The sequence below is a fragment of the Ovis aries genome, chromosome 5 (assembly GCF_016772045.2).
Source record: "Ovis aries strain OAR_USU_Benz2616 breed Rambouillet chromosome 5, ARS-UI_Ramb_v3.0, whole genome shotgun sequence".
NCBI classification, from domain to species: domain Eukaryota; kingdom Metazoa; phylum Chordata; class Mammalia; order Artiodactyla; family Bovidae; genus Ovis; species Ovis aries.
Genome location: NC_056058.1, coordinates 19,814,858 through 19,828,610, shown reverse-complemented (window position 1 = coordinate 19,828,610; position 13,753 = coordinate 19,814,858).

Here is a 13,753-nt window from a genome sequence, read left to right as displayed (position 1 = left end):
GTCTGACTCTTTGTGACCCCATGAATCGCAGGACATCACCAACTCCTGGAGTTCACTCAAACTCATGTCCATCGAGTCAGTGATGCCATCCAGCCAACTCATCCTCTGTTGTCCCCTTCTCCTCCTGCCCCCAATCCCTCCCAGCATCAGAGTCTTTTCCAATGAGTCAACTCTTCCCATGAGGTGGCCAAAGTATTGGAGTTTCAGCTTTAGTATCATTCCTTCCAATGAACATCCAGGACTGATCTCCTTTAGAATGGACTGGTTGGATCTCCTTGTAGTCCAAGGGACTCTCAAGAGTCTTCTCCAACACCACAGTTCAAAATCATCAATTCTTCGGCGCTCAACTTTCTTCACAGTCCAACTCTCATATCCATACATGACCACTGGAAAAACCATAGCCTTGACTAGACGGACCTTTGTTGGCAAAGTAATGTCTCTGGTTTTTAATATGCTATCTAGGTTGGTCATGGTGGAGAGGTCTGACAGAATGTGGTCCACTAGAGAAGGGAATGGCAAACCACTTCAGTATTCTTGCCTTGAAAACCTCATGAACAGTATGAAAAGGCAAAATGATAGGATACTGAGAGAGGAACTCCCCAGGTCGGTAGGTGCCCAATATGCTACTGGAGATCAGTGGAGAAATAACTCCAGAAAAAAAGAAGGGATGGAGCCAAAGCAAAAACAATACCCAGCTGTGGATGTGACTGGTAGAAGCAAAGGTCCAATGCTGTAAAGAGCAATACTGCATAGGAACCTGGAATGTTAGGTCCATGAATCAGAGCAAATTGGGAGTAGTCAAACAGGAGATGGCAAGAGTGAACATCGACATTCTAGGAATCAGTGAACTAAAATGGACTGGAATGGGTGAATTTAACTCAGATGACCATTATATCTACTACTGCGGGCAGGAATCCCTTAGAAGAAATGGAGTAGCCATCATGGTCAACAAAAGACTCCTAAATGCAGTACTTGGACGCAATCTCAAAAACGACAGAATGATGTCTGTTCGTTTCCAAGGCAAACCATTAAATATCACAGTAATCCAAGTCTATGCCCCAACCAGTAACACTGAAAGAGCTGAAGTTGAACAGTTCTATGAAGACCTACAAGACCTTGTAGAACTAACAACCAAAAAAAATGTCCTTTTCATTATAGGGGACTGGAATGCAAAAGTAGGAAGCCAAGAGATACCTGGGGTAACAGGCAAATTGGCCTTGGAATACAGAATGAAGCAGGGCAAAGGCTAATAGAGTTTTGCCAAGAGAACGCACTGGTCATAGCAAACACCCTCTTCCAACAACACAAGAGAAGACTCTACACATGGACATCACCAGATGGTCAACACCGAAATCAGACTGATTATATTCTTTGCAGCCAAAGATGAAGAAGCTCTATACAGTCAACAAAAACAAGACTGGGAGCTGACTCAGATCATGAACTCCTTATTGCCAAATTCAGACTTAAATTGAAGAAAGTAGGGAAAACCACTAGACCATTCACGTATGACCTAAATCAAATTCCTTATGAATTTATACAGTGGAAGTGAGAAATAGATTTAAAGGAATAGATCTGATAGACAGAGTGCCTGATGAACTATGGACGGAGGTTCGTGACAATGTACAGGAGACAGGGATCAAGACCATCCCCATGGAAAAGAAATGCAAAAAAGTAAAATGGCTGTCTGGGGAGGCCTTACAAATAGCTGTGAAAAGAAGAGAAGCGAAAAGCAAGGAGAAAAGGAAAGGTATAAGCATCTGAATGCAGAGTTCCAAAGAGTAGCAAGGAGAGATAAGAAAGCTTTCCTCAGCAATCAATGCAAAGAAATAGAGGAAGACAACAGAATGGGAAAGACTAGAGATCTCTTCAAGAAAATTAGAAATACCGAGGGAATATTTCATGCAAAGATGGGCTCGATAAAGGACAGAAATGGTATGGACCTAACAGAAGCAGAAGATATTAAGAAGAGGTGGCAAGAATACACAGCCAAGTACTGTACAAAAAAGATCTTCACAACCCAGATAACCACGATGGTGTGATCACTCACCTAGAGCCAGACATCCTGGAATGTGAAGCAAAGTGGGCCTTAGGAAGCATCACTACAAAGCTAGTGGAGGTGATGGAATTCCAGTTGAGCTGTTTCACATCCTGAAAGATGATGCTGTGAAAGTGCTTCACTCAATATACCAGAAAGTTTGGAAAACTCAGCAGTGGCCATAGGACTGGAAAAGGTCAGTTTTCATTCCAATCCCAAAGAAAAGCAATGCCAAAGAATGCTCAAACTACCGCACAATTGCACTCATCTCACACGCTAGTAAAGTAATGCTCAAAATTCTCCAAGCCAGGCTTCTGCAATACGTGAACCGTGAACTTCCAGATGTTCAAGCTGGTTTTAGAAAAGGCAGAAGAACCAGAGATCAAATTGCCAACATCTGCTGGATCATGGAAAAAGCAAGAGAGTTCCAGAAAAATATCTATTTCTGCTTTATTGACTATGCCAAAGCCTTTGACTGTGTGGATCACAATAAACTGTGGAAAATTCTGAAAGAGATGGGAATACCAGACCACCTGACCTGCCTCTTGAGAACTCTATATGCAGGTCAGGAAGCAACAGTTAGAACTGGGCATGGAACAACAGACTGGTTCCAAACAGGAAAAGGAGTACGTCAAGGCTGTATATTGTCCCCCTGCTTATTTAACTTATATGCAGAGTACATCATGAGAAACGCTGGCCTGGAAGAAGCACAAGCTGGAATCAAGATTGTGGGAGAAATATCAATAACCTCAGATATGCAGATGACACCACCCTTATGGCAGAAAGTGAAGAGGAACTAAAGAGCCTCTTGATTAGAGTGAAAGAGGAGAGTGAAAAAGTTGGCTTAAAGCTCAACATTCAGAAAACTAAGATCATGGCATCTGGTCCCATCACTTCATGGGAAATAGATGGGGAAACAGTAGAAACAGTGTCAGACTTTATTTTGGGGGGCTCCAAAACCAGGGCAGATGGTGATTGCAGCCATGAAATTAAAAGACACTTACTCCTTGGAAGGGAAGTTATGACCAACCTAGACAGCATATTAAAAACCAGAGACATTACTTTGCCAACAAAGGTCCATCTAGTCAAGGCTATGGTTTTTCCTGTGGTCATGTATGGACGTGAGAGTTGGACTGTGAAGAAAGCTGAGCGCCAAAAATTGATGCTTTTGAACTGTGGTGTTGGAGAAGACTCTTGAGAGTCCCTTGGACTGCAAGGAGATCCAACCAGTCCATTCTAAAGGAGATCAATCCTGGGTGTTCTTTGGAAGGAATGATGCTAAAGCTGAAACCCCAGTACTTTGGCCACCTCATACGAAGATTTGACTCATTGGAAAAGACTCTGATGCTGGGAGGGATTGGGGGCAGGAGGAGAAGGGGACAACAGAGGATGAGATGGCTGAATGGCATCACTGACTCGATGGACATGAGTTTGAGTGATCTCCGGGAGTTGGTGATGGACAAGGAGGCCTGGTGTGCTGCAGTTCATGGGGTAGCAAAGAGTTGGACACGACTAAATGACTGAACTGAACTGAAGTGAGGTTGGTCATAACTTTCCTTCCAAGGAGTAAGTGTCTTTTAATTTCATGGCTGCAATCACTATCTGCAGTGATTTTAGAGCCCAAAAACATAAAGTCTGACACTGTTTCTACTGTTTCCCCATCTATTTCCCATGAAGTGATGGGACCAGATGCCATGATCTTAGTTTTCTAAATGTTGAGCTTTAGGCCAACTTTTTCACTCTCCTCTTTCACCTTAATCAAGAGACTTTTTAGCTCCTCTTCACTTTCTGCCATAAGAGTGGTGTCATCTGCATATCTGAGGTTATTGATATTTCTCCCACAATCTTGTTTCCAGCTTGTGCTTCTTCCAGGCCAGCGTTTCTCATGATGTACTCTGCATATAAGTTAAATAAGCAGGGGGACAATATACAGCCTTGAGGTACTCCTTTTCCTATTTGGAACCAGCCTGTTGTTCCATGCCCAGTTCTAACTGTTGCTTCCTGACCTGCATACAGGTCTCTCAAGAGGCAGGTCAGGTGGTCTGGTATTCCCATCTCTTTCAGAATTTTCCACAGTTTATTGTGATCCACACAGTCAAAGGCTTTGGCATAGTCAATAAAGCAGAAATAGATATTTTTCTGGAACTCTCTTGCTTTTTCCATGATCCAGCAGATGTTGGCAATTTGATCTCTGGTTCTTCTGCCTTTTCTAAAACCAGCTTGAACATCTGGAAGTTCACGGTTCACGTATTGCAGAAGCCTGGCTTGGAGAATTTTGAGCATTACTTTACTAGCGTGTGAGATGAGTGCAATTGTGCGGTAGTTTGAGCATTCTTTGGCATTGCTTTTCTTTGGGATTGGAATGAAAACTGACCTTTTCCAGTCCTGTGGCCACTGCTGAGTTTTCCAAACTTTCTGGTATATTGAGTGAAGCACTTTCACAGCATCATCTTTCAGGATGTGAAACAGCTCAACTGGAATTCCATCACCTCCACTAGCTTTGTTTGTAGTGATGCTTCCTAAGGCCCACTTGACTTCACATTCCAGGATGTCTGGCTCTAGATGAGTGATCTTGACTTCACATTCCAGGATGTCTGGCTCTAGATGAGTGATCACACCATCGTGATTATCTGGGTTGTGAAGATCTTTTTTGTACAGTACTTGGCTGTGTATTCTTGCCACCTCTTCTTAATATCTTCTGCTTCTGTTAGGTCCATACAATTTCTGTTTTTTATTGAGGCCATCTTTGCATGAAATGTCCTCTGTGTCAGCTTGGACTAATTCTAACCGAAGTCTATAATTAGTCTCTAAAGCTAAGATTTAATCCCCGTGTACTAGAGACCCTCACTCTATTGACTAAGGACTCAGCCAGAATTCTTGCACAAATGTTGTAGCTTGGGTTCCCCTGCAAGTGGAGCATAAGACCAGTGCCTCTGTGCAGTTGTGTGTGTGTGTGTGCTCAGTTGCTCAGTCACGTTCAACTCTTTGAAATTCTCCTGGCAAGAATACTGGAGTGGGTTGCCATTCCCCTCTCCTGGGGATCTTCTCGACTCAGGGATTGAACCCAGGTCTCCCGCATTGTAGGCAGATTCTTTACCATCTGAGCCACAGGGAAGCCCATAGAAATAAGAAAGAGCAAAGGAAGTGGAGGAATAATTCTGATATTAAAAATAATAAAAAGTTTTCTACCACAGATCAAAGTGATAACAGGAGTGTACCCTATAATATTTTCCTATTCTTGGCAAATCATTCCTGCCTCCAGACTTCCCTAAACACTCTTCTGAATTCCAGAAGCCTGCTGCTGCTGTTGCTGCTGCTAAGTCGCATCAGTCGTGTCCGACTCTGTGTGACTCCACAGACGGCAGCCCACCTGGCTCCTCGGTCCCTGGGATTCTCAAGACAAGACATGAGTGGGTTGCCATTCCTTCTCCAATACACAAAAGTGAAAAGTGAAAGTGACGTCGCTCAGTCATGTCCGACTCTTAGCGACCCCATGGACTGTAGCCCACCAGGCTCCTCCATCCACGGGATTTTCCAGGCAAGAGTACTGGAGTGGGGTGCCATTGCCTCCTCTGTCCAGAAGCCTAGCATTTACCAGACAGAATTAGTCTGCTTAACATCTAGAATAATGATGGTGAACATGTCGGGCAGAGGGTCTTCTCTGTCAGGTGGTAAGTAGCACAAGAAATCTTTCCCCTGGGTGTTTGTCACTTATTTTCCTAAAGGACTTTTTAAATATTTATTTTAATTGGAGGCTAATTACAATATTGTAATGGGTTTTGCCATACATTGACATGAATCAGCCATGAGTGTACATGTGTTCCCCACCTATAGGACTTTTTAAGGTGACAGAAAGAGGCATGATGCAGTTCAGCATTAACAATACCTTATGTTATGTGCCATTGCTATAAAAACACTTTGGAAAAATACATCTGTATTTTCATTTGAGTCTCATAAAAGTCTTATGAGATTGAGAAAGGATGCCCAGGATGATACATCAGAGGTTTCTCAGCAGAAATCATATACCTGGAGTCTCAGGCAGACCCACCCCAGAAGGTCTCACCTTGGGAAGAAGGGGCCTCATTTTAAGCACTCCCCTAGTGGCTCAGAGGTTAAAGCATCTGCCTGCAATACAAGAGACCTGGGTTTGATCCCTGGGTTGGGAAAATACCCTGGGGAAGGAAATGGCAACCCACTCCAGTATTCTTGCCTGGAGAATCCCATGGATGGAGGAGCTTAGTGGGCTACAGTCCACTGGGTCACAAACAGTCGGACACAACTGAGCAACTTCACTTTCACTTTCTTTTCATTTTAAGCACAGGTGTGTAAGAGGCTGCCAGAGACACTGGGACATCATCTCTCTGCTGGACCAGCAAGAAAGCAACAGCCAAGGACCAAGAACCGGACTGACTCTTCACCCCAGGAGTCTCATATGAGAAACTCTTTTCATGGATGCATAGGGAAGGTGTGGAAAAACACCTTATACATCAAGGAGAGTTTGCTGAATGCATGCAGCGGTACCAGTATTTCCCAGGCTCGTCTACTGAGCCTTCAGAACTATTTTATTCTTAATCATGTAGCCTTTGATTATGAACAAAATAGTTCTGAAAAAAAAAGAAAGAAATGTCATCTTAGAATTGCCTTCCCCTAGATGAAACAAAAAGAGCATTAAAACGTAAAAACCTATGAGTTTTTTTTTTTCACCAGAATGAACCGAACAAGAAAGCAGCATAGCTTAATACACTTTAGAAACTGGTGAAAGGAAAGAAGTAGAAGATTCTAACATTGCCCCTCAACTCTTCAGCCATACTATGAGTAAAAAGTCATCAACATCTGAAACAGTCTCTACTTACTCCCTCATCTGACAAATAGCAAACTGGGTGAAGGTCTCTATTTCTCTGTTCAAAGATTTTTGGCAACTACCATAGAAAACAAATGGATGAAATGGAGAAGATGGACAACCAGGCTAATCAGTCTGAAAAAAGTGAGACCTGCTTGGGACTTCCCTTGTGGTTCCAGTGCAGGGGACGTGGGTTTGACCCCTGGTTGGGGAACTAAGATCCTGCATGTTGCCAGGCATGGTCAAAAAAAGAGAAGTGAGACCTGTTCTATGAGAAATGCTAAAGGGAGTCCTTTGGGCTGAAATGAAATGAACAACACTAACACAAAAACATGTGAAAGCATAAAGAATACAGATAAACTGGAACTAGCTAATAAATATAAAAGACCGTGTTAATGAGAGTGAGGTGATCACTACCAATAAGAGAGGACTACAAATAATCATTTGCAAACAAATTAGATAAGCTAGGTGAACTGGACAAATTCCTGCAAACACACAAATTATCAAAATTGTCTCAGTTCAGGTCAGTTCAGTCACTCAGTCGTGTCCGACTCTTCGCGACCCCATGAATCGCAGCACGCCAGGCCTCCCTGTCCATCACCAACTCCCAGAGTTCACTCAGACTCACATCTATCGAGTCCGTGACGCCATCCAGCTATCTCATCCTGGGTCGTCCCCTTTTCCTCCTGTCCCCAATCTCTCCCAGCATCAGAGTCTTTTCCAATGATTCAACTCTTCTCATGAAGTGTCCAAAGTACTGGAGCTTCAGCTTTAGCATCATTCCTTCCAAAGAAATCCCAGGGTTGATCTCCTTCAGAATGGACTGGTTGGATCTCCTTGCAGTCCAAGGGACCTTCAAGAGTCTTCTCCAACACCACAGTTCAAACACATCAATTCTTCTGCGCTCAGCCTTCTTCACAGTCCAACTCTCACATCCATACATGACCACAGGAAAAACCATAGCCTTGACTAGATGGACCATAGTCGGCAAAGTAATGTCTCTGCTTTTGAATATACTATCTAGGTTGGTCATAACTTTTCTTCCAAGGAGTAAGCGTCTTTTAATTTCATGGCTGCAATCACCATCTGAACTGGTTTTGGAGCCCCAAAAAATAAAGTCTGACACTGTTTCTACTGTTTCCCATCTATTTCCCATGAAGTGATGGGACCGGATGCCATGATCTTCGTTTTCTGAATGTTGGGCTTTAAGCCAACTTTTTCACTTTCCTCTTTCACTTTCATCAAGAGGCTTTTTAGCTCCTCTTCACTTTCTGCCATAAGGGTGGTGTCATCTGCATATCTGAGGTGATTGATATTTCTCCCAGCTATCTTGATGCCAGCTTGTGTTTCTTCCAGTCCAGCATTTCTCATGATGCACTCTGCATATAAGTTAAATAAGCAGGGTGACAATATACAGCCTTGAGGTACTCCTTTTCCTATTTGGAACCAGTCTGATGTTCCATGTCCAGTTCTAACTGTTGCTTCCTGACCTGCATACAGGTCTCTCAAGAGGCAGGTCAGGTGGTCTGGTATTCCCATCTCTTTCAGAATTTTCCACAGTTTATTGTGATCCACACATGAAATTGGAGCAGACTTTGAATTAATAAACAACCTCCCAACAAAGAAAAGCCCAGGATCAGATGGTTTCACTGGTGAATCTAACAAGCATTTAAAGAATTAACACCAATCCTTCTCAACTTCTTCCCAAAAGTAGAAGACACTTCCTAATTCATTCTATGAGGCCAGCATTATTCTGGGACCAAATCCTGACAAAGACATCAGAAGAAATCTATAGATCAATATCCCTTATGAAAATAGATGTACAATATTCTACACAATACCAGCAAACCAAATTCTGCAGTATAATAAGAGGATTACATATTTGACCAAGTGGGATTTATCCCAGGAATACAGGGGTAGTTTAATGTACAAACATCAATCAGTGTAATACAGCACATTAATAGAATGAAGGATTTCAAAAATGATGATATAAATTGATGCAGAAAATAATTTAACAGGGAATTCCCAGATTATCCAGCGGTTAAGTCTCCATGCTTCCGTTGCATGGGGCATGGGTTCAATCCTGGTCAGGGAACCAAGAGCCCACAAACTACACAGCTGAAAAAACCCACATCATTTGATAATATGCAACACTTTTTCTTGACACACACACACACAAACGACAAAACACTCAACAAACTGGAAATAGAACTCCCTCAATATGATAAATGACCTCTATAAAAACCCCATAGGTAATGCCATACTCAACTGGTGAAACTGAAAGTTCATCCTCTAAGATCAGTAACATGACAAGGATGTTCATCTGGCCATTTCTGTTCAACACTGTGCAGGGAGTTCTGACCATAATAATAATTAGGCAAGAAGAAGAAATAAAACATAGCCTAAGTGAGAAGAATAAAATGAAGCTACAGTATGGTTTTTCCAGTGGTCATGTATGGATGTGAGTTGGACAGTGAAGAAAGCTGAGTGCTGAAGAATTGATGCTTTTGAACTGTGGTGTTGGAGAAGACTCTTGAGAGTCCCTTGGACTGCAAGGAGATCCAACCAGTCTATTCTAAAGGAGATCAGTCCTGGGTGTTCATTGGAAGGACTGATGCTAAAGCTGAAACTCCAATACTTTGGCCACCTCATGCGAAGAGTTGACTCATTGGAAAAGACTCTGATGTTGGGAGGGATTGGGAGCAGGAGGAGAAGGGGATGATGAGATGGCTGGATGTCATCACCGACTCGATGGACATGAGTTTGGGTGAACTGCGGGAGTTGGTGATGGACAGGGAGGCCTGGCGTGCTGCGATTCATGGGGTCACAAAGAGTCAGACACAACTGAGCGACTGAACTGAACTGAACTGAACTGACAGTAATGAGAACACTGTGGTACTGGCAGAAAGACAGACATATAGACAATGAAACAGAACAGAGAGCCCCGAAACAAAGGTTCACATACATAGTCAAAGGATTGTCTTAAAAGATGGCAAGACCATTGAATGGGGGAAGTACAGTCTTTTCAACAATGATGCTTCCAAAACTGGATGTGTTCGTGTGTGTGTGTGTGTGTGTGTGTGGTGTGGTGTGTGCTCAGTTGTGTCCAATTCTCGGTGACCTCATGGACTGTGTATTCCACCAGGCTCCTCTGTCCATGGGATTTTCCAGGCAGGGATACTGGAGTGGGTTATGATTTCCTACTCTAGGGGATCTTCCCAACCCAGTGATTAAGCATGTGTCTCTTGCCTCTCCTGCATTGGCCGGTAGGGTTACTTAATGAAGTGAAGTCACTCAGTCATGTTAGACTCTTTGCTACCCCATGGACTGTAGCCTACCAGGCTTCTCCGCCCATGGGATTTTCCAGGCAAGAGTACCAGAGTGGTACTCTGGTACCATTTCCTTCTCCAGGGGATCTTCCCAACCCAGGGATTGAACCCAGGTCTCCTGCACTGACAGGTGGATTCTTTACCACTGAGTCAGCAGGGAAGCTTGACATTTGATGGTATGGGCAACAAAAGAATAGAGAAGTTGGACTTCATCAAAATGAAAAACTTTTGTTGTATGTTGATTATATTTCAGTCAAGTTGGAGAGGGTAAGTTTTGTGTATTGCCCAATATTTTGTCCTTGGTATAGGAGATTACCAAGAGATAAAAAGGCAACCTACAGAATGGGAAAAAATGTTTGCAAATCATATATCTAATAAGGGGTTAATATTCAAAATATATGAGAAACTCTGACAACTCAACAATTAAAAAAGATTTTTAATGGGCAAAGGATTTGAGGAAACATTTCTTCAAACAAGATATACAAATGGCCAATAAGCACATGAAAAGATGTGTTAGGCATGAAACATGTATTAGCACATGAAAAGATTTGCATTAGGGAAATGCAAATCAAAACCACAGTAAGATACCACTTCACACCCAATAGGATGGCTGTTATTAAAAACAAAACAGAAAATATTAAGCATTGGTGAGGATGTGGGGAAACTGGAACCCTTGTGCATTGCTAGTGGGAATATAAAATAGTACAGCTACTATGGAAAACAGCATGGCCATTCCTCAAAAAAAAAAAAAAAAAATTACCATATGATCCAGAAACTCTACTTCTAGGTATGAAAGTGAGAGTGAAAGTCGCTCAGTCATGTCTGACTCTTTGCAACTCTATGGACTATACAGTCCATGGAATTTTCTAGGCCAGAATACGGGAGTAGGTAGGCGTTCCCTTCTCCAGAGGATCCTTCCAACGCAGGGATTGAACTCAGGTCTCCCACATTGCAGGTGGATTCTTTACCAGCTGAGCCACAAGGGAAGCCCACTTCTAGGTATAAGCCCTAACAAATTGGAAGCACACAGTTAAACATATTTGTATAATTATATTTATAGCTGCCTTATTTACAATAGACAAAAAGTGGAAACAACCCAAGTTTCCATTAACAGATGGGTGGATAAGCAAACTGTGGCATGTATACACAACGAAATACTATTCAGCCTTAAGAAGGACTGGAATTATGAGACATGCTATAGCATGGATGAGCCATAAAAACACTGTTAAGCGAAATAAAGCAGATACAAGAGGACAAATACTATATGAATTCATTTATATTAGGTACCTAGAATAGTCAAATTAATAGAGACAAAATCAGAATAATGGTGACCATGGGCTGAGGAGGAAGAGGTAATGGAAAATACTATTTAATGGTAAATAGTTTCAGCTTGAGATGAGAAAAACACCATCACCATTCTGGAGATGAATGGTGATGTTGACTGCACAACAATTTGAATATACTCAATGCCCCCGAATTGTACACTCAAAAATGGTTAAAATGGTAAATTTTATGTTACATATATTTTACCACAATAATTAATTTTAAAAGAATTGTTCAAGTATAATGGAAATAAACATTCTCAAATATGAAATTCAAGCAATAAAGTACCCATAAATCCTTTTTGAAGGAATTTATTTAACAATTAAATCCAGCTCATTGCTAAAGGAATCCATCTGCAACTCATATTCTGTTGTTGTTCAGTCACTAAGTCATATCCGACTCTTTGCAACCCCATAGACTGCAGCATATCAGGCTTCCCTATCCATCACCAGCTCCTGGAGCTTGCTCACTCATGTCCATTGGGTCGGTGATGCCGTCAAACCATCTCATCCTCTGTTGTCCCCTTCTCCTCCCACCTTCAATCTTTCCTAGCATCAGGGTCTTTTCCAGTGAGTCAGTTCTTTGCAACAGGTGTCCAAAGCTGTTGGAGCTATTGGAGCTTCAGCTTCAGCATCAGTCCTTCCAATGAATATTCAGGGTTGATTTCCTTTAGGATTGACTGGTGTGATCTCCTTACAGTCCAGGAGACTCTCAAGAGTCTTCTGCAGCACCACAGTTTGAAAACATCAATTCTTCAGCACTCAGCCTTCTTTGTGGTCCAACTCTCACATCTGTACATGACTACTGGAAAAACCATAGCTTTGACTATATGGACCTTTGTCAGCAAAATGATGTCTCTGCTTTTTAATACACTGTTTAGGTTTGTCATAGCTTTTCTTCCAAGCAGCAAGCATCTTTTAATTTCATGGCTGCAGTCACCACCCACAGTGATTTTGGAGCCCAAGAAAATAAAATCTGCTACTGGTTCCACTTTTTCCCCATCTCTTTGCCATGAAGTGATGGGAAGAGATGCTCTGATCATAGTTTTTTGAATGCTGAGTTTTAAGCCAGCTTTTTCACTCTCCTCTTTCACCTTCACCAACAGGCTCTTTAGCTCCTCTTTACTTTTTGTCATCTGCAAAATCTGAGTGTGGTATCATCTGCATATCTGAGGTTGTTGATACTTCTCCCAGCAATCCTGATTCTAGCTTGTGATTCATCCAGCCTGGCATTTCGAATGATGTACTCTGCATAAACTTAAATAGGCAGGGTGACAATATACAGCCTTGACATATTCCCTTCCCAGTTTTGAACCAGTCTGTTGTTTCATGTCTGGTTCAAACTTCTTGCTGCTTCTTGTCCTGCACACTGGTTTCTCAGGAGACAGGTAAAGTGGTTTGGCATTCTCATCTCTTTAAGAATTTTCCCCAGTTTACTGTGATCCACATAGTCAAGGCTTTAGCGTATCAATGAAGCAGATGCTTTTCTGGAATTCCCTTGCTACTCTACAGTCCAACAGATGCTGGCAGTTTGATCTCTGGTTCCTTTGCCTTTTCTAATCCAGCTTGTAAATCTGGAATTTCTTGGTTCACATACTGCTGAAATCTAGCTTGAAGGATTTTGAGCATTACCTTGCTAGTATGTGAAATGAGCGCAAGTAGACAGTAGTTTGAACCTTCTTTAGCATTGCCTTTCTTTGGGATTGGAATGAAAATGGACCTTTTCCAGTCCTGTGGTCACTGCTGAGCTTTCCAAATTTGCTGGCATATTGAGTGCAGCACTTTCACAGCATCATCTTTTAGGATTTGAAATAGCTCAGCTGGAATTCCATCCCCTCCACTAGCTTTGTTCATAGAAATGCTTCCTAAGACTCACTTGACTTCACTCTCCAGGATGTCTGCACCTCATGTAACAAAGAGCTAATTTACCTAGTATAGAAAGATCTACTACAATAATAGAATAAAAAATAAGAAATAACAACCCCAACAGAAAATTGCTCAAGAAACAAAAACAATCTGTATTGACATACAGATGACATTTACTTTTATTTTTCGGCTGTACTGGGTCTTCAATGCTGTCAGGCTTCGCTCTAGCTGCAGGGCCCAGGCTTCTCATTGCGGTGGCCTCTCTTGCGGCAGAGCACCGGCCTGAGGGCCCTGAGGCTTCGGTAACTGCAGCTCCTGGGCTCTAGAGCACAGGCTCAGTAGCTGAGGTTCACGGGCTTCG